The sequence below is a fragment of the Myotis yumanensis genome, unplaced genomic scaffold, assembly GCF_028538775.1.
Source record: "Myotis yumanensis isolate MYYU_CA2020_CCGP unplaced genomic scaffold, mMyoYum1.0.hap1 SCAF_10, whole genome shotgun sequence".
NCBI classification, from domain to species: Eukaryota; Metazoa; Chordata; class Mammalia; order Chiroptera; family Vespertilionidae; genus Myotis; species Myotis yumanensis.
The window spans coordinates 14,282,523-14,304,089 of NW_027223761.1; the positions used below are offsets into that span (position 1 = coordinate 14,282,523).

General features: G+C 43.1%; 1 pseudogene; it reads left to right on the forward strand.

Annotated features, from left to right (window-relative positions):
• The first annotated feature begins 10,480 nt into the window (after positions 1-10,480).
• Positions 10,481-20,732, forward strand: LOC139017683 (ubiquitin-ribosomal protein eL40 fusion protein-like; annotated as a pseudogene).
• Positions 20,733-21,567: the final 835 nt, after the last annotated feature.

The window sequence follows — 21,567 nt, forward strand, 5'->3', positions numbered from 1 at the left end:
TATATATATATATATATATATATATGTATAATCTGTTGTTATTTATCCAGGATCTAGTGTATTTTAAACTCAGGACACCATAACAGTTCATTCTGACAGGACTGAGGTTGCATGTAGGAAAGAGGCAGGCCAGGAGAATAGAAAATTGGCCACAGACAAATCACAGAAAGGTTTTTGCTGAGCTCAGGAGGCAGATTTGACCTGAAAGTGATGGGAAACCACTACAAGAGTTTAAGAAAAGCAGTAACCTATCAATCTTGCGTTTTTAAAGAAATCACTCTTTTACAATGAGGAAAACAGGTGAAGGGTGAGGAAGCCACAGGTACACCATTGCTCTAGGAATAATGAGCATTTTTAACACAGACAGTGGCACTGTGGATGGAAAGGAGGGGACAAATTTGAGAGATCAAGAAGCAAGAGAAGACTGATTCACCTGCCATTCTCATAATGATACATTGGCCTAAAATCCTTAATAACAAACCAACACTTCAAAACTAATATAACAGTTTCAGCCCATTTTGAGAAAGTTCATAGTCTTTTAGGTTTCTTTTCTTCTTCTGCATTGTTCAATGAGCTTTTCTCAATTTATCTGAGGGCATATTCACATTTAGATCTTATAGGTCCTCAGTGTTTGATGGATGTAATGCGTTTTGTTTTGTTTTAATCCTCGCCCAAGGATATTTTTCCATTGATTTTCAGAGAGAGTGGAAGAGCGAGGGAAAGACAGAGAGAAATATCGATGTGAGAGAAACACATCGATTGGTTGCCTTCTGCATGTTCCGGGACCAGGCCCCGGGCCAGAGAGCAGCCTGAGCCTGCAACCGAGGTACATGCCCTTAACCAGAATCGAACCCCGGACCCTTCAGTTCACAGGCCAAAGCTCTATCTACTGAGCCAAACTGGCTAGAGCAGATGCAATGCATTTTGTATTTGAAACATTAGGTATGATTCCTTTTGTATACTCTCTTCATTCTTTCAATAGTTTTTTCATGTTATGCTTACCACTGAGCTTTTCCAGGATTTTTGTTCAATTAATTTAAGAGCACATCTAAGTTTCATTTTTGTAATAAGTGTTTATCACATTTGTAGAATTCTACCTTGACTCTCCTACCACCTCTTTTGAGGGCTCTTGCCTCTTTCTTGCTGACTTGTGTGTATTTTTTGCATCTTCTGAGCACTAAATAGATGTGTTAAGCAAATTAACTTACATCTAATATTTCCCATGTTTAGTTAACTATGACCTTTTATGCCGTGGCAATCTATGAAGATATAAAAGTTCTTTTTATCTCCACTGAGTGAGTGAATGTGTATAAAGTGTTTAAACCCATGCCAGGCTACATAGTTTTATTATATACTAGAGGCCCAGTGCACAAAAATTTGTGCACTCGGGGCGGGGGATCCCTCAGCCCGGCCTGCGCCCTCTTGCAATCCGGGACTCCTCAGGTAATGCTCCCCAGGGGGTCAGGCCTAAGCTGGCAGTCAGATATCCCTCTGGCAGCCTGGGAGCCCTCAGGGAATGTCCCCCGGGCAGGCCTAAGCCACAGTCAGACACCCTTAGTACTGCCGAGAAGGCGGGAGAGGCTCCTGCCACCGCCACTGTGCTCACAGCCGTCAGCCCTCTTGTGGCTAAGCAGAGCTCCCCTTATGGGAGCGCACTGACCACCAGGAGGCAGCTCCTGCATTGAGCATCTGCCCTCTGGTGGTCAGTGTGCATCACAGCAACCAGTTGTTCCTGGTGGTTCTGCCGTTAGGGTCAATTTGCATATTACCCTTTTATTATATAGGATAAATAGCTTATGCATTAACTCATTTAATCCTCATAATAACACTGTGAATTGTCGCTTTGATTATCTTCATTTTACCAATTAAGAAACTGAAGCACAGAAAGCTTAAGTAATTTATGCCAATTACAGAGTGAGTGGGTAGCTGAGCCGGAATTTGGACCAGTCTTGCTCAGAGTTCATACTTAAGCATACTATTCTGCCTCCAGTGACCATGGAATGGAAGTGACAGCTGGAACTGGAGTCAACTAGGGGACAGTCAGGGCTCCATCCCAGCCCGAGGCATCAAGGAGCTCCCCGTGTGTGTTCCACTCAACCACCCACCCAGCCTTGCTCAGTAACAAAAACACCCAAGACACACCATAATATGCTGGAATAAACTGCCTTTTGAAGAACATGTCTATGTAGGGGGCATTTTTCCAAATGTGACAAAAGATAGCTAAGTTGGATCTGAGGCTGTTAAATACCCAAAGTCGATAGAAACCACATTGAGCCAATTTTGGAGCTTTCAGGCCATAAAATTAATCTTGAGTTTCCTGAAACAGATGTCCAGCTGGGTTTCCAGCTGTGCCAGGTCTTCAGTGGGAAGGTAAGGGGCAGTGATGCAGAGGTGACACAAAGTCCTACTCAGAAAGACCTGAAGGATTTCAAGGGCTAGGTCACCACAACAGCTTCTTCCCACTGAGCTGTCCCGGGGCTCAGGCAGTCCAAGACCTGCACTGGCTCTTTTCTCAAAGAAATCTCATGCACTTGAAGGAACTCCCAAGTTCCACGCTGTCCAGAGCATTTTAGAAGCCAATGAACTAGGCAGCCACCATATCTATAAGCAGTTTTTCAAAATATCCTTTCACTTATCTGTTTGCATATCTTGCTATACCACCTCACCAGACTTAGGGATCTTACAGAAAATAAGTGTGGTGGACTGCAAATGCCTCCTCTACCACCAAGAGGTGGAGTCTAATTCTCCATCCTGAATGTAGGTTGATTGGCCATGTGATTTACTTTGGCCAACAGGACACTGGCTACCAGGGAGGGAGGGGTCTCAGTTTACTCACCTGCTAATTGGGACTATAATACCAATATGATTCATGTGCTGGTTTATATGGTAGTTAGAATCTGACAAAATACTAATATAAAATGCCTAGCATAGTACCTAGCACATTAGGTGATCAACCAACATAGTCTCTTTCACTATTTTTTTCATACTTATAAAGCTACAGTTGTCCATCTGCTGACATTAACCACTGCCCTATAACCTGAGGGTGCAGCAATCTGTGAAGGTCAGCATACTGACCACAGATACTACTTCTAGTTTTGTGACTTAGAACCAATCATCCTGCCTCTCTGTCAGTTTCTCATGGGCGAAATGAGGATAATACTTTCTGACCCTGATTCAGTGCCCAAGGATAATGGGATGATTCATTCCATTTTAAAATCTAACTTAGGGCTTGATGAAGCTGTGTAGAAAATAAACAAAACACGAAAGGAAAGTCAAATGACTAATGTTGAAAGTCCCTTGGCACTCATGCCCTCAGTTGCCTGTGCTTTGCTGCCTCTCTCTTTTCCCCCTTGTTCCCACCCTAAGCCTGCAGCTCCTCAACATGATCAGAAAGCCAAAACTCGGGATGAATATGTGGCAGGAAGCAGAGCTAGAAACGGGCCTAGGGAATGACACAGTCATAATTTATTGAGTACTCGCTCTGTGCTAGGCACTCTGCTATGTAACTGTCATGGGTTACCTCATCTAATCCTAATAATTCAATAAAGGAAATACTATTAGGTTTAGGCTGGTTGACCTCAAAGCTCATTAGTTTATCCTTTAGAGTACAATGTGTATTCAAGATCATTACAGCAAAGTGCTTGAGACCATAGGCTCTGAAGTCAAGGCCTGGTGTGAATGCCAGGTCAGCCATCACAGAATGACTTTGAGAAATCACTTAGTAATATCTAAGGTATATGATATGTACATATGTAGGATTATATTATATGTATGTAATATTAATCATATTATATAATGTAATATATGTGACATACACATCACATACAAATATAATAAATATATTATATATAAACATAAATATTGTTACATAATATAAGTACATAAATATATGTAATATGCCATAGTACACATTATATATAAATTATACATATGTAAATACATGTAATGTGCAATATATTGCATATGTAATAATAATAAAACAATAATGTAGTATGTTATATATATGGTATTTATAGTAGATTCCCATATACCAAATCTGTTCTTAATGCTCACAACAATTTCATGAGGAATATTATCCCCACGTTACTAATGGAGATAGTGAGACACAAGAGGTGAGGACGCTTGTCCGAGATTACACAGCTAAGTAACTGGCAGAGCCAAGATTCTGAACTTGGCCAATCTAGTTCCAGGACCTATATCCTCAGCCATCACACCCAGCCTCCACTATGAGAGATGCTCAACTTCAGACCTGACTCTGCCATATTCTTAGGACCTGCTGCTGTTTTCTGGCTTCTCCAGGCTTGATGCCTGCCAAAGTCTAGGCGGCACAAATCAAATTGTTCCCAAACCCTCACCACACGCCACTCTGGTTGGGGGCATCATCAGGTGAGTCTAAGAGCTCCTTCAGTTCAGCGAGCATCCCACTAGACTAGGGCAGAGATGGAAAAGAAGCCAGGCTCTCTGCATGCAGACAGCCCCAATCTCCATGAGGGGTTCTCTTAGGGACCCCTCTTTTGGCTTAAAGTGCTGGGGTAGGGAGAGCAAGTGCCTTCCCTACAAATTTCTTCTGTAAAAAATACACTGTTGCTGTCTCTGCATCTAAGTCCCTTGAGATCTCTTTTATCAGCTCATCCCCCAGCTTCTGCAATGTCTTGCTGCTGGTGCTGGCGTCTGGACGACTAAGAGCAAGCCCTGTGTGGGAGAACAGAAGCCCAGCGTCTCAAGAGGGAACAAATTCTGAGGAGTAATTTACATTTCACAGCTCAGCAGGTATCAGCCTGGCCTAGGGACCTCAGCCAAAACAGGAAACTCACTTGGGTTACCTCTTCCCTGTCCATCCTCCCACTCCCTTGCTGACTTCTCCAGGGAGCATTTCCTTAATAAATCACTTGTACATGAATCTTTGGCTCTGGTTCTGCTTCTGGAAGAACTCAACCTAAAGAAGAATTTTTGGTTTGGTTTGCTTTAATGAATTTCTAGACTATTATTAAATGCTCTTGCTCAGAGTGACAGGACTTGGTGGCTCTCTCTTAGCAAGTCTTGCGTAGACATGATTGACAGTTCATTTTGCAGAGAGTGTGAGCATTTATCTACCCATGTCCTCGGCTTTCAGGGCCTCAGCTGAAGCTCCAAAAAAGAGCAGGATATATTTTGTGTAACCTCTCCTGTCATGTGATATTTTTTCCCTCTCAGTATTGTCCAAAGTCTATGATAAAAGCAAACCTTTTTCTTTTCTCTCTTTTATGGCTGTTTTAGAGTGGAGCTTTCTCCTCAGCTCTGACATATTCACTGGGGCGCTTATGCCTCAGCTGCCATGGAGATGACTTTGGAGAACTGACAGGCAGGGAAAATGTTTATAAAACAAACATCAGAACTAAGATTCCTGGCTGCCACCTGGGAGCCTGACAGTGCCACACGAGGCTTTCTCCTCCACAGACTCTACTCAATGTCTCTCATGCTCACAGGCCACACATCGTTCCCCCCAGTCCTCTCAGGTTCGTTTCGCAGAGGCCAACAAATTCCTTCCCTGAGGGGTGAGCCGTGACTGTGACCGGGAGACCATAGCCTTCAAGTCCTGGAACACGCAGGGGTCAGCAAGCATGTGTGGTTGCTAAGAGCTGGAGGGGACCTCCCAGGGGCTCCTGCTGCCCCGCCCGACCCACGCAGGCCTGTACTCTAACAGGAAACTGTGACCTGGGGAATGAGGAAAGGTGAAGAAAGCATTTGGGGATCCAACTCTCCCCGGAACAGGCCTGTGTGAAGCCTCCTACTCTATGTCAGCAACATAAGCTGCCAGAAGAGCAGCCTGGAAGGACGCTTAGAGAAAAATGAGTGTTGAATGCCACCCACTGGGAGAGCGCACAGTTTTAACGTCGCCCGGATCTGAGCTGGGAACGCCTAACTGGGATTGTACCTGAATCAAGTGTGAGCCTCAGGTAAATTCTGTAACTTCTTAAACCTTGGTTTCTCCGTCTGTGCGCTGCATCGCCCGCCTGCAAAGGTTGCTCTGAAGATCTATGAGATAATCTATGTGGAATCATTTTACAGAACATGGGCGGACGTTTTGTATGTTCAGTTGAAGCAAGTTAGAACGACGTTTTTCCGACCCTTCCAGGTCGTAGAGAAACGTGTGAGATTTGGAAAGCAGAAGTGAAGCCGCAGAAATTGACTGTCAAGGACTGTGTAGGCACCAGGGAAAACTGCAGCTCACCCATGTGATTTCTGATCTGTTGGCATCCTGGCTGTTGTCGGTTGGGCTCACTCTCCGGTTTCTTTGAGTCCCAGGCCAGAACAAGACAGGACATAACAGCAAACACTCATGGAGTACTTACATGGAGACTGCATTTTTTTTCACAAAAACACTCTAAGGTGTAGTTTCCATGATGGTACAGAGAAGTAGCTTGCTCAGGAACACTGAAATATGCAATGGCAGAGCTGTGACTCAAATCCAGGAAATCTGAATGGAAATCTAAATTGTTAACCACTACTACACAATTCAGAAAATGGATGGTTATAGGAATTCATGATAAAAGAAAAAATGTGAGCTGTGGTTACCAATGGAAATACATTTCATAAAGAATATTTATTGTGTTTTTAACTGGGCTTTAAAGAATGAAAAACATAAATGACAGATATGGAAAGGAGAGAGGAATTCTAGGAAGGAGAGGATCTGACTAAAGGGAAGATATGAACACAACAGTACTGTATGGGGAAAGGATGAATAAAGAGCTTATATTGATTTTTTTAATTCTAGGGAAACAGAGTAACTATATATAAGATTCAATGTATACCATCACATCCTTGTTCCATAATTATTATTTCAGAACACTAATTGGAAGAGAATGAGTTTAGCCAAATCCCTGAGCACATTGGTACTGAGGCAGCTAACAAGGAAAACCTCTATGAATCTCTCCATCTCTGTAAACAAAGAGGAGCCTCACAGAGTATATTTTGGTATCTGGCTAGTGGTTAAGAGCTTTCGAATCTGATAAGTCGGGTTCAAAATGCAATTCTGCAACTTACTAGTTATGTGATGTGAGGTGAGGCAAGTTATGTAACATCTCTGAGGCCGGTTCCTCATCTGTACAATGGAGTTAAGAATCTCTAAGTCACCCAGCTGGCGTGGCTCAGTGGTTGTGCATCGACGTATGAACCAGGAGGTCATGGTTCAATTCCAGTCAGGAAATATGCCCAGGTTGCTGGCTCAATCCCCAGTGTAGGGCAGCCAATCAATGATTCTCTCTCATCATTGATGTTTCTATCTCTCTCTCCCTCTCCCTTCCTCTCTGAAATCAATAAAAATATTTTTTTAATCTCTAAATCATGGCATGGCTTTCCAGTTTACTAGTAAATGAGGTCACTTATGTATGTGCTTAGCAGAGTTCCTGACATAAGTACATCCCCAATAAATGGCCAACCCTATCAGTAGTATTCTTAGTATCAGAATAGAGCAAGAACAAAGGAGCATACTTCTTGGTGCTGCAAAGATCCAGGCCATTTGGCTGGATCATCTAAGCCAGTGGTTCTCAACCTTCCTAATGCCGCGACCCTTTAATACAGTTCCTCATGTTGTGGTGACCCCCAAGCATAAAATTATTTTCGTTGCTACTTCATAACTGTAATTTGCTACTGTTATGAATCGTAATGTAAATATCTGATATGCAGGATGTATTTTCATTGTTACAAATTGAACATAATTAAAGCATAGTGATTAATCACAAAAACAATATGTAATTATATATGTGTTTTCCGATGGTCTTAGTTAACCCCTGTGAAAGGGTCGTTCGACCCCCAAAGGGGTCGCGACCCACAGGTTGAGAACCGCTGATCTAAGCAGTCAATCCCCCTGGAAGGTGAGGAAAAGAGCCATCAAAGCCAATGGAAACCATCTATCATATCACTTTCCCTTTGCAAGCCAAATGCAGTTAAGTTTTTCAGCCTTGAATAAGGATGTTCAATCTGCTGGTAATTTGATTCTAATTAGAACTTCCATCCACAATGCTGGAATTGCAAGGGGTGGGGGGTGAGACAGAATGAAACAGCAATTAACCTTTGGTTCTGAGCTTTATTTGCTCCTACCCAACCCAGGGCAGTTGCCATAGAGATTATACTTACGTGATCTGCAGATGCAACAAAAGCCGCCTGGAGGCTCTGAACTGGCCTCCTCCCAGTGTGGCTTCAGGATAATTAAAAATCTGCTGAGAGAGAATTGAAAGTTGATCTGAAACTCTAATCCAGAGCTGACTTGGATGGAAGTGGAATGGAGGGAGAGGATGGCAAGGAGGACACGGAGTCGGAGGGAAAAATTAAAGAGCACGCACTGCTTTGCCTAACTTTGAAAGAAAACCCATCTCTTTCATCCACAACTTTCCAGAGTCTGACTATCTGCAGCTTAGAGAGACTGATCTGACGAGGAGGAGGCAATGGTTTGTTGCTTCTGTTAGAAGTGGACCTTCCAACTTCAGATTGTGACCCAGCCTCCCTTAGCCAGGGAAGCTAAAAGAGAGAAGAGATTAGCTCCAGTGAGCTTTCTAGTCTAGTTTCTAGAGAAGAGGGTGAAGATGAGGCAAACAAGCAGTGCCAGTGGGTAGCATGCAGATTTCCTGGTTCAGGACCAATAGCATGGGAATAGCTGCCTAGTCCATGACATCTAGTGTGAACAAACTAGAGGCCAACAGCCTGGGCCTTGGAATATCACCTCTCTCCAGGAAATCCATTTCCCATTTGCCTAGTGCAGTGGTTCTCAACCTTCTGGCCCTTTAAATACAGTTCCTCATGTTGTGACCCAACCATAAAATTATTTTTGTTGCTACTTCATAACTGTAATGTTGCTACTGTTATGAATGGTAACGTAAATATCTGATATGCAGGATGGTCTTAGGCAACCCATGTGAAAGGGTTGTTCAACCGCCAAAGGGGTCGCAACCCACAGGTTGAGAACCGCTGGCCTAGTGGATTCCTTCATAGCCAGATCGAACTAGGTCTACATCTGTCTCCAATACCCCGCTCGATCCTTACCCCTTTCATTTTTTTGGACTCAGCACTCACAAAATCAAGGTCAGGCAGATAATTAAGTTATTTCCCCCTCCAAGTCTAAGAGCTGTTAATTAACCAAGACAGTGCTAATCACTATTAGGGAACAAGCTAGCATCTGACTTAAGTGGATTCTAATTAAAACTTGAGTAGTATCTCCTAGAGCAGTGACTTTGAAACTTTTTTTCTTTCATGCACAAGATGTTTGACACCCATATAGGAGGCAACATCCCCTAGGGGTCCTTCATAAATGCCCCCTCCTCAGTGAAGCCTTCTCTGACCACTCCCTGTAGAGTAGCCCCCACCCCCCATCATTCCTGATCACATCATCCTGTTATAAGTCCTCCATAGAACTGATTACTTGCTGGAATAATCTTGTTTATTTTTTTGTTATTATTTTCTATAAGCTTCCTAAGAGCAGGGAACTTGGTGCCTTACTTTTAACTATATCTCCAGTGCCTCAGTGACCAGACAGAGAAAATACTCGGTGTGAGTTTGTTCACTAAATAAATGAATGTTCCCACAGACTTAGTTTATGTGCAACTTAGAGCAAACCAGTTATCATTCCACCCCTTTCTTTCCCTCTTTAGAAAATATTTCAGAATGTGTGACTAAGAGTGACAGAATTATTGAACTATTCATTCTTTCAACAAATAGTTATTGAATGTTTACTACATGTCAGGTCCTGTGCTAGCTGCTGGCAGTAAAATAATAAATAAGTTAGACAAGACCCTGGCCTTCAGATGGTTCTGTTATACAGGAGACAATAACTGTTGTACATTGATACGCAAATAAAAAGTAAGATCTCATCATTGATGATGGTGCTCATTGCTATGGAGGAAACCAATGGGGTGATGTGATGGAAAGTGATCAGGGCAGCAAGTGTGTGCGTGCAGGGGGAAGGGGGGCTATTTCAGCTCAGATAGAGAAACTGAAACTCAAAGAATCAAGTCAGTCAAGTTCAAGTAGTGCTTGGTTGTTTTTTTGTCTCTTTGGATTGTGAGCTCTAGCTCCTCAGATCCCAAGAGAGGTCTCATCATATTCTCCCCTATAATCCAAATAGCACAGTGAAGAGTATAAGGGTAGTCAGGGGGTACTCAATAAATATTTGTTGAATGAATGAGGTAACATTCTCCCATGAGGAAACATTCAAGAGCCCATGTGTAAAGGGCTGGGATACAGGAATTCTAGGCACAAGAAACAGAAACCACAAAATCCCAGAAATGGCAAAGAACTCAGTACTTTCTACAGCTCAAAAGTAGTGGTGCAGGGGGAGAGAAAAAGATGTGAGTGGAAAGGTGTGTTCATTTTATGCAGGGCCTTAAGGATCAGAAAGGGATTTGCATTTTATTTTTAGTACAATGGCAAGGCACCTGCAGATTTAAGCTGGAGAATGACACAATGTGATTTACATGTTAAGAAAATTACTCTGACTGCTGGGCGGAGAATGAAAACAGGGGCAAGACTAGATGTGAAAGAAGGTAAGGAGGCCGCTACAGTTAGATGATGGCTCGTGCTTGTCCTTGGCTGGTTACAAAGGCAAACAAGAAAAGTAGTGATAAACCCATTTCCTGTCATGTTTTTATTACATTTTTAAATAAACCATTTGCAAGTCTGTGTTCTTCATTATAGTAACAAAACATGAATCATACCAATTAGGACATGCAAGCATGCCATGATGTAATGATTGGGAATTGCTGTTCTGGAGAAATTTACCTGAAAAGGGCAGGCTGAGATGAGGCCTAGGAAGACCAGGGTTTGTGCACATGAACTTTTGGTCCTATAGGCACCACTGCTTTGGTGTCCCCTCCTTACCTGTATTGGATTTGTCATCTCTCACCACCACAGGTCAACCTGGGACCTGACCTCAGCAATGTCGCTTTGACTGAGTCCCTTCAGAGCAGAGTGCATGGCTGCTGGGTTAGTTAGCACCCTGCCTTCACTGTCAGCACTCTCACGTGATCAGTGAGTCACTAGTGATCCACTGGCTAGGAACTAGTAACATTGAGACAGAGGTAGGAGTGCTTCACCATCGAAGTCATCTGTCTCCTAGGATTGCCCAGGCCACTGAGTCTCAATCTAGTTGCACAGTTAGAATCACTGGTAGCTTTAAAAAATAATAATATTGTAGAGATAAGAATCTCTGGGTTCAGAGATCATTATGCTTTTAAATCTCCGCAAGTGATGCTAATGGATTGAGAACCACAGGTCCTACCCAACTATTTTATCACAGCCTATAGGACCCTGTGGGCCCTCCCCAATTCTCAATCCTATGTTAGACTTTGACAAAAAAATACATTCCAGCAGACTCTAACAACTACCATTTATTTGGTGCTCAGTTGATACCCAACAAGGTGATCATTATTTTACCAACATTATGTCATTTCACTCTTATAACCACCCTCTGAATCTGAAAACAAAACAAAACAAACAAAACAAAAAAACCTCTGGCCCAAAGAAGTAATATAACATGCCCAAGGTCACTAGCTAGTAAGAGAGGTCAGGGTCCTCACCCAGGTCTTATGATTCCACACAGCCCATGCTTTTCATCACTAAGAAATTGTAACACTGTCCCTTAGAGAAACCAAGGTTTTAATCCCATACCTTTGCCTTACTAGCTGTGTGATATAGAGTGAGTTACTCAACCTCTCTGAATTCTAGGTTCCTCTCTGTAAAGAATTTTTTTGCCAATAGCAGCCCTCCTATCACCCACACTGTTTCTGGAGTATTATCCTATATAATAAAAGCCTAATATGCTAAGTGTCCCCGTCTGGTCAGCCATTCAATCAATCAAAGAGTAATATGCTAATGATATGCTAAGGCTGCTCAACCGCTCGCTATGATGTGCACTAACTACCAGGGGGCAGACACTCCAACTGGTAGGTTAGCTTACAGCTGGGGTCCAGCTGATGGGGACTGAGCTAGACAGGTCAGACACACCTTGGAGCCCTCCTGCATCCCTCCCCAGCCCCGATCGTGCACTGGCGGGGTTCCTTGGCCTGGCCTATGCCTTCTTGCAATCCAGGCTAAGGGGTCCCCTCCCCTGAGTGCACGATTTTGTGCACCAGGCCTCTAATTAGTTATAAAAAGCATTGATCCTGTTCCTACTTGCCTTGGTCTCTAACTGCCATGACCATCTCACCATAGGAGCCTTCAAATCTTAGCAAGGACTCCCAGCAACCAGTTCAGAGCTTGTCCCAAATTAAGCAGTCAATGTCCATTGAACTGACTGATATGGCCTCCCACTGGGATATGACACACACTTTGGAAATTTGGGTTGTGCGCTGTCATTCAGCCAAAACCTCCCATAAGAGCCACATTGATCTCTCCTATCAGGTGACCACGGGCACTCAGTGGAAAACTGCAAAGGGCAAGATGCCTGTATAACCCTCATGACTCATTTAGGAGGACTGACTATATTTGCATGACTTTGCATATATTATACAGCAATCGATGATATATGTATTCAAGGCAAAGAAGTTGTAGATATAGAACACCAAAGATAAGAATTTTTTCCCACAACATGTAATGCAGGTGTTAGAAAATCATGCCATTCTACAGTGCATTGCAGCCAAAGTTGGGGCTTCCATATGACCAAAAAGTGACTCTTGTCAGCATGAAAGGAGCATAAGCCTAGGTCCGAGTTAAAGATCAAAAATCAAGAAATTTAATCAGCATGTCTTGTCTCCACTCCTACCTTTCACTATTATGAAACCTGAAGGGTAGAGGAGAGGAAGACATAGGGCTCACTTTTTCATTCAAGACCCCTTGGGAAGCTCCAAGAGAATAACTATAATTTTAAGGACCTTTGCATTACAGGAAATCAACCATTCCTTCCATCCCAGAAGAGAATTTTTGTTAAAAGGTCTTTGTGAGATGGCAAGTGCTTACTACAATAATAATAATTTTATAGTACTGATTCTTGTGTTCATTTATTTATTCAGTCAACAAATATTTACTGAGTACCCTTCTACCCTTCCCTGTGCTGTTAGGATTATAGGGGAGAATATGATGAGATCTCTATTGATCCAGAACTCACAATCCAAAGAGACAGAAAACAACCAAACACTGCATGAACTTGAGTGACTTTCTTCTTTTAGCCTCAGTTTCTCTATCTGAAAAATGAAGTATAAAATTCCAATTTTCCATGGTTGGTGTAATCAATTATAACAGTGTCAGTGTGGCTTTGGGCACACAGGTGATCCTCAATGAATGAGAGTTACCACAGTTATCATTGCTATAAGGGAATATAATGAAAGCAATATGGAATCACAGAGAACACATACTCTTTGAAACTATTCGAGGGGAGGGGGCCATAGAATAAAGGCATCAACTCACCAAGTCAACACCATACTTCAGGGTTTTACAGCATCACTGCTTATGTACCACTTAGCAACTCATGGACGCCTATTAACTTGTCACTTGGAGACCTCTGCTCAGGGCTCTGTGTCCCTTTCTGTCCACAGTGACATCTGACGTCTAACTCTTCACTTTCCTGATGGACCCGGGGTGTCTGCTAAGGAGAAAAACAGAGGAACATTGAGAACACATAACCATTAAAATTAATTGCTCACAAACATTAGAATCCAGACATCCAATGCAGTCATGAAATATGGATAAGGATTTTCTGAAAGCCATTTATATTAAATTACTTTTATAATAGTATTTAACTTTTAAGCATTAAATATTTAGTGTTCCTTTTTGTCATTTGCAAAGAACTTTCCAGCTGTTTCATAGCTGGAGGAATCTATGCCCATCCTGTCTTGAGGGCCTACAGGGTTGAACATCAGACCAACAGCCTTTAGAATTGAGACCAGCAGACATCAGTGACTCCAAATCAGCCAACTCTCATTCATTCAACAAAAATTTGCTGAAACCCTTGGTATTCCAGATATGGGGATATAAACATATATAACGCATGATCTCTGAACTAAAAAAAAACTAGCAAGACAGACACAAAAATATTTACAATGTGTTGCCTATATTTTCCCTACTGTCATCTCCAACAAAATTATTTAATAGCTTTTGAAATGCATCTTAACTCTTTCTCAACTCCATATCTTTGCCTATTACTTCTGCCTGAACAGCTCCCTTCTGCCCAGCCATCTCCCAATTCTCCTTATGGACATACTTCAACTGATACTGGTAACAGCACTTTCAGCAGGCTTTCCTGGGCACCACCTGCAATCTGATTTACTAGTAGATGCCTGTCCTACTAACCCTCAATCCACCCTGTGCATTCTTCAGTCATAACACCAATCACTCTACTCTGCAAATGTTGATTCACTTAAGTCTTCTCTGGCAGCCTGTGAGTTATTGGCATCAAATTCATCATTTTATCCCTGATGTCCTCTGCAGTGCCTGACACAGAGTAGGCGTTCAATAAACTTTTTCCAAGTCAATAAATTAATTGAGTAATTAATTTAATATAATTGTTACAATAGATAGATTTACTAGGTATAATGCGAGTATATACAACTAACTATCTGTAGGGCATGAGGAAGAGGGATGCTATCAAAGAATACTTAGAAGTGATCATGACAATTAAGCAAATTCCTGGAAATACCAGGTACATTATAATTATGGCCATTAAAAACTAAAATTACATAATTATCATTGTGCTCTCAAACTACTACTTCAAATATTTTCATATCTAATTAGCATTGCATGGCCTCTGGTCTTGTCCATACTGTATCATCTATCACATCACCATCACTACACCCACTAACACCATCTTGAACATCAAAGAACCAGCATGAACAAAGAAAAGAAGAAATGGTCTCTTTCCCATTTCCTACATACTTTAGATAGTGTGAAGTCCCCTAACTATTAGCCCTCTGCTAAGGTATACAGAAAGAATTCCAACCAGGCACCTGTCTTAAGCCTAGTTGTCTCATAGGAAAGTCACCATCCCAACTCTGATTTCAATCCATAAGCTTATTAAAGCCACCCATAAGGATAGAACTCTTAATCTACGAGATATTATAGCAACAACAGGATTCAGAGAGACACCAATTACCTCCTGACTCCATTTCAACCCCTCAGAGAGTTTTTCAAAAAACATAGGGTTGAAGAAGTTCGGGACCCTCTAGCCCTGAATTACGTAGACTCCTGTGATTATCATTACCTAATACAACCTCAGTTTGAGCCACCACAAAATAAAGTTGATGATTGATGATTCACTAAATTGGATTAGAAATCTAACTGTTAGTAAAAGTATTTTAGGAAAAGTATTTTATGTGGAGAGAGAGAGAGAGAGAGAAAGAGAGAGAGAGAGAGAGAGAAGAGGGGCCAATCTCTGCACACAGGGACGGAACCTCTATTGACTTTCTCTGTAACTTTGGGTTCATTTGGCTTGCAAGATGCTGGAATCCCCTTTAAGCACACCCAAAGGGGGTTACCCACCCCATGCCGTGTATGCAGGCCTTGCTCCATCTGCAAACCCCTTTGACCTGTACTTGAAACAAACCTGCTGTGTCTTCTTGAATTTTTAAGATAAAAGTGTTGGCGTAATAGAACAAAAAAATGTCTAAACACAAAAGAAGTTTACGAGTTGTCTATGTAACAGTATGGGCAGGTGAATGGCTTGTCAGTGGGAACAGGGGTAAGGTCCTGCTCCACACGGTCATTTAGGGAACTACACCAACAGAGACTGCCATCAGTCCCATGTGCGTTCTGTCACCCCAGGGAAAATCTCCATTACAACCTGCTACAAAGACAAGAACACCTGAAAAACAGGCACATCCCTTCTGCTCATCTTCCATTGGGTAGAACTTAGTCACATGGCCACATCTATCTGCAAGGGAGGCTGGGAATGTCATCTCTTGGTGTGCTCCAGAAGAAGAGAGGAACACAGATTTTGGTAAACACCTATTAATGGAAAACACCTTGAATTTTTTTAAACGAGTATTCATGCAACAATAGCAGACCTAGGACCGCAAGGGCAAGAACACAGTAGATCTGAATTCAAACCCTGGCACTCCTCCTGCCCACAATCCTCTCTGAGGCTTAGGTTCTTCATCCCCCAAACAGAGATAAATACCTATGTAGGATTAACTGAGCTCATGAGTGTAAAACATCTATCACAGTGCCTGGCGCATACAATAGTAAGTATTCAACAAATGTAGTGATGCTGGTGGCAATTTTCAGGTAGTGACTATTCATGGGTAAGAGATGATAGTTTTGCAATATGGAAAAAAAGTAAGTGCCGGGCTCTAACCTGTGATGGAGGAATTAGTCACCAGTTCAGTTCACGCTTGTCTTCCCCCACCTCGGCACTTGTTCCCATGGGCCCCACTCCACCTGCGTGGGTATGCTTAGCATTTGCTCATGGACCAAACATCCCATCCCTACCAGAGAGTGCTCCTGTTCAGCCTTTAACTGCAGCCCAGGCAAGCCACTGGGATCATTCTGCCTGTCACAGCACAGAAAAGTCCAACCATCATATGCTGATGGCATTGCACCCACCACTGGGTGCACAAATGCACACTGGCTGGAAGGAAGGCTGATTGCCCAGCAAGTCCATTTGTTCTTTGCTTTAGAGTGATCAATCATTTACTCAGATTTCAGTGAAATGGCCTGAAACGGGGAAGGAAAAAAGAGCCCAGAGCTGGGGCACCACCGATTAGAGGCGAGTCTCAGCAGTGGAACCGAGCAGGCAGTCACCTCAGGAGAAGCAAAGCCCTCGGGCTCTATGGTTTCTCAGCCAGGAGATGAGGGGATGCAGCAAGATTGAGACTCAGTAGGGATCTGCTGCTCTGGCTTCTGCTAAACTTCAGATGCAGTCACTTGCCAAGGCACTTTTTCAGTTCAAGGTCATTCCTGGAGTCCCACCCTCAACTTCTGGAGCACCAGCCCCTCCAGTTCATTTCAGGCAGCTCTCCTTCAGCAACTACCAACACATGCGAATCAAAAACCTTTCACCCATTAAGCAATTGTACCATCAGTAACCTAACCTAAGGAAGTAATCCTGAATATGGACATTGCCTTAGGCACAAAGATGCCCACCAGCAATGCTATAATAACAAAACAGTGGAAACATCCTCTACAATAGGTTGGAATTCTATTGCCAGGCCAACAGCAAGGAATGTATTTAGAGTATGGAACACCAAAATGTTAAAGTACATGTTTACCATAAATTTATGATAAAGGAAGTTCTGTAGACTATTCTGTTAAGTGAGAGGAGTAAGGAACAACAGCAGTATGAATACAGCTCTGTAAGAAATAAATTAACAGAACTAAGATTATGTAAGATATTGTCATTACTGGGTGAAAGGTGCACAGGAAATCGTCATCATTTTTGCAACTTCTTGTAAGGTTATCTTAAAATAAAAATTATTTTTTTAAATATCAGAAGCAATTGTGCATGAGGAGGTAGCATAAAATAATGGCTTTAACAAAAATAAGCATAGGGGATCAGTTATGCAAGGGATTTTAAATCCAATCCACTCTCCATTGAATCTCTGCTTTGCCTCCCTGTTTCATCTGAGAATTCTTTCCCGATTCCCAAAGGCATTGAAGAATTCTGTCATCCATGTTCGCCTATATGCCTTGGGCAGCCATTACAAATCCTGACCATACAGAATCATTAAGAGCACTATTTTACTCACCTCTCTCATAAGACTTCTAGTTTCTTGAGAACTGTGCCATGTTCACTCCTTCTCCCCTAGAGTATGGTATGTGTCCAAAATAGTGCCTTAATATTTGTTGAATTATTTAACGAATGAATGAATGAATGAACAAGCAAATGCTGTGCTCAGGTTTCACTGAAAGAGGTCCAAATATTTCCAAAATAGCTTCTTCCCCAGACCAACTACAAGGTCTCCTGATCAACAGCCACTTCCATTGAAGTCGAATAGGACAGAGTGACCAGGAGAAGTGGAAAAAAAAAAGTAGCCAGAGCCAGTTTCTCACAGCTTAAATCAGGGTTCTCAAACTGACAGTCCACACACTATCCAGCCCACAGAAGTGGTTTGTTTGGCCAGAAAGTGTTTTTAAAAACTAGGACATTTCACAAGAAATCCTGCTCTACTTTCTCCTGAACTATCAGAGAATCAGGTGACCCTGGACTTGCATTCCTACCTGGGTACAATGGCCGGAGCTGGAGCTGTTGCCCTCCCCCCCCCCCCCCCGCCCCGCCCGGAGAAAGCACAGTGTGCTCTTCAGTCTGCCATAGTCCCCGCCAGTCCTTATTGTCTGCACCCAGCTCCCCTCTCCCAGTAATGCTTCCTGCCTGACCGCTGTGGGCATTTAAGTTTGCAACCACTGGCTTAAACAACCTGTTTGGTTTAAGGAGTTAAATGCCTATGTGGGCTCATTTTTTGCACCAAAGAATTAAAGGATTCCTTCAGTTCCATTTCCCTCCAGGGTAGGGAAGTTGAATAAAATTCTGCTAATGCTGCATGGATTTAGCTCCAGGATGCTAGGGGCCAGGGCAGAGGAGTAGCTAGGTGTGACACAAGTAGACTGTCTGGAAGTGTGACCCTCCGCCCCACCAGGCTGAGATAAGCTCTTCGGTGAGACTGTTTCCACAAGGTGAGGAAGGACCTGAACACACACCAAGGCAAGACATTCAAGCCGGAATTCCTGAGCAGGTCTGCAGGACAAGCAGCTGTCTCATGAAGCTTTAGCTCCACTCACTGGCTGGCTATAAATTAAGTTCCAAGAAGTCCGCAAAGCTACCTAAGCTTTCAGGCACCAGATGAAAGAGGAAGAGGAACTTAGGCCCATGCTTTAGCAGAGCCCCTGGAAAGGAGTCAGGACCTGTGTTAAGGAGATTGGCCAGGAAGGGGGTTAAATGCCACTCCCAAAGCTCATCCCCAGTGGTCCGTTTCTCACTTCGTCTGAAGTTGGAATCCTTGACTATTGTGTATATTTTTCAAATGATTCGGGATTCAAAAGGAGGGATCCGATTAACTGACCACTAAAATTCCACACCAAATGTTCCCCGTATATCTCCAAAGGGTCCTTGTAAGGATCCGAAAAGATAATGGATGAAATAGTCCTTGCTTCTCCATCACTTCTCCGTAGAAGAAGGTGGATTTCTTAGGCACTAATCAACCAGGGTCCCAGGCAAAATGAACACTACTTATTCCAGGGATTCTCTTAGAAAGGCAACCTCATGTTTCATTTATGAGTTACAGTAATTACTTAATTAGCATGGCACTTTTACTGCCCTGGTTCCGCTGCTGTATGCTGAGCCTCAGAATTCTAATGGGAATTTCTCCTCCAGTCAGGTTCACGCCTGGCCTTTCAAGAAAATGCTCAAACTGGCTTTTTCATTCACTCAGTTTTTTACTAAAGGGAGGAGAAAAGCAGAGCCAAAGTGAAACTGTTGATTGAAAAGCACGGGGGGCGGGGGGGGGCGGGGGGGGGCGGGGGGGAGGAGAAGAGTTGCCTAATGGTTAGAGACTGAATCATTGCTCTGTCTACACTAACTATCATGGTCAGTTCAAGCTGCTAGAATAGAATACCATAGGCTAGGTGACTTATAAACAGCTGAACTGTGTTTCTTATAGTTCTGGAGGCTGGGAAGATGGTTCATAGTTGGCTAGCTGCACTTGCATCTTCACAGGGCACAAAATAACAAGGGAGCAATCATGGCTTAATCACATCCCAGAGGCCCCCACTTCTTAATACCATCACATTAGGGTTAGGATTTCAACATATCAATCTGGGGGTGGGGGGGGACAAACATTCAGTCCATAACATGGACTGTGACTGGGCAGTTGGTTTAATTTTACTGAACCTCTGTTTTCCAGCCCATAAAATGGGGATAACAGTAGACTCTCTCTTCTCTAGTGGTGTGAGGATTCAATGAGATGCTGTGTGTCCAGCACCTAGAACACGTGGTCCATTCAATTAATTTAGAAGCTGTTTGAATTTTCGATTAGTAACTAAGAGCTGGACAATATACTTGTCTTTTCCGAGCTTCAGCTTCCTCCTTGGAAAACAGAAATAATAAAATATATCCACAGAAGGGTTGTCATGAGAACTGGAAAGAGACTAGCATCATATCTAGCACTTAGAAGGTACTCCATAAATATAGCTCTTAAAGTGATCATAAAACGTTGAGGAAATTAAATATAGATCTTCATCAGAATAAGCTTTTTAAAGGTCTCTGTTCATTGTATGCAGGTATGCATAACCCATGGACTTAGACAATAGGGTGGTGAAGACCTGGGGTGGAAAGTGGGGGCGGGCTAGAAGAGGTCAATCGGGGAGAAAGGAGAGATATATGTAATACTTTCAACAGTAATTTTTAAAAATTGAAAAATAAAAGTCTCTGTTCAGCTCTTTCTCTTCAATGAGGAGCAGCATCCCCAGCAGACACAGAATGGCAGCTCTTTGTGAAGACCCTGACTGGCAAGATCATCGCCCTGGAGGTGGAGCCCAGTGACCCCAATGACCATGCCAAAGCTAAACTCCAAGACAGGGAGGGCCTCCCGCCTGACCAGCAGCGTCTGGTTTTTGTGGGCAAACAGCTGGAGGATGGACGCACATTCAGACTACAGTATTCAGAAAGAATTCGCCTTTGGCACTTGGCACTTCCTCTGCGGAAGCATCGTGAGCCCTCCCTCGGCCAGTTCGCCCAGAAGTACGACTGCGACAAGATGATCTGTGCAGGTGTCCCGCCCAGCTGGGCCCCTGTGCTGTCAACTGCCACGAAGTGCAGCCACACCAACCATCTGTGCTGCTAGAACAGGGTTAAATAAGGCCCCTCCACCGCCTCCTCCTCCAGCCTGCAGGGCGGCCCTCTACCTGAACCCCTGGCCCTGGGGCCTCAATAGTCCCCCTTTTGTTGACTGGAGCAGAATAAATTAAATAAATAAATAAATAAAAATAAATACATACATATATACATACATACATACATAAATAAATAAATAAATAAATAAATAAATGCCTCTGTTCAGCAATCAGCTTTTCAAGAGAAGCAACTGTGTCTCTTTCCACCTCTGCACTCCCCATGCCTGATGCCTGCAACACAGTACGCACTCAGCATAACACGGAGTTTAAGTGAACTGGGTAAACTCCCTAGTCCCTCCCTCAGCCTTGACTATACAGGTCAGCTATTGTAAATTTCCAGGCAGCAAAGAAAACATTCTGTAAGATATTGTTTCTAAACTCCTGTGTAGCCTTCCTCTGAATGTGGTTAAAAATAATGTAATTTCTTCTTGGAGTATATGGGCAAGAAAAGGCCTTTCATCAATTCCACAGAATTCCCTCTGCCCAGGTTCCCTTCTCCAGCCCACCTTTAATCCCCCATCTGCTCCTCCTTTCATGCCTCAACCTGAATAAATTCTTTCCTGGTTACTCCATGAGCCCACGCATGCTCACTGACCTCAGGACTCACAGAACCAAGGCATCATAGAAGCAAGGTAAAGTCTTATGAGTATTTTGACTGTCCTCTAGAATATAAGGCCCTCTGCAAACACTCCTGCTAAGTATTCATTCAGATCGCTCCTTAAACACCTCAGATGACAAGAAACTCACCCCCACCCCCACCCCCACTCGCCTTTGGTCCAACTCACC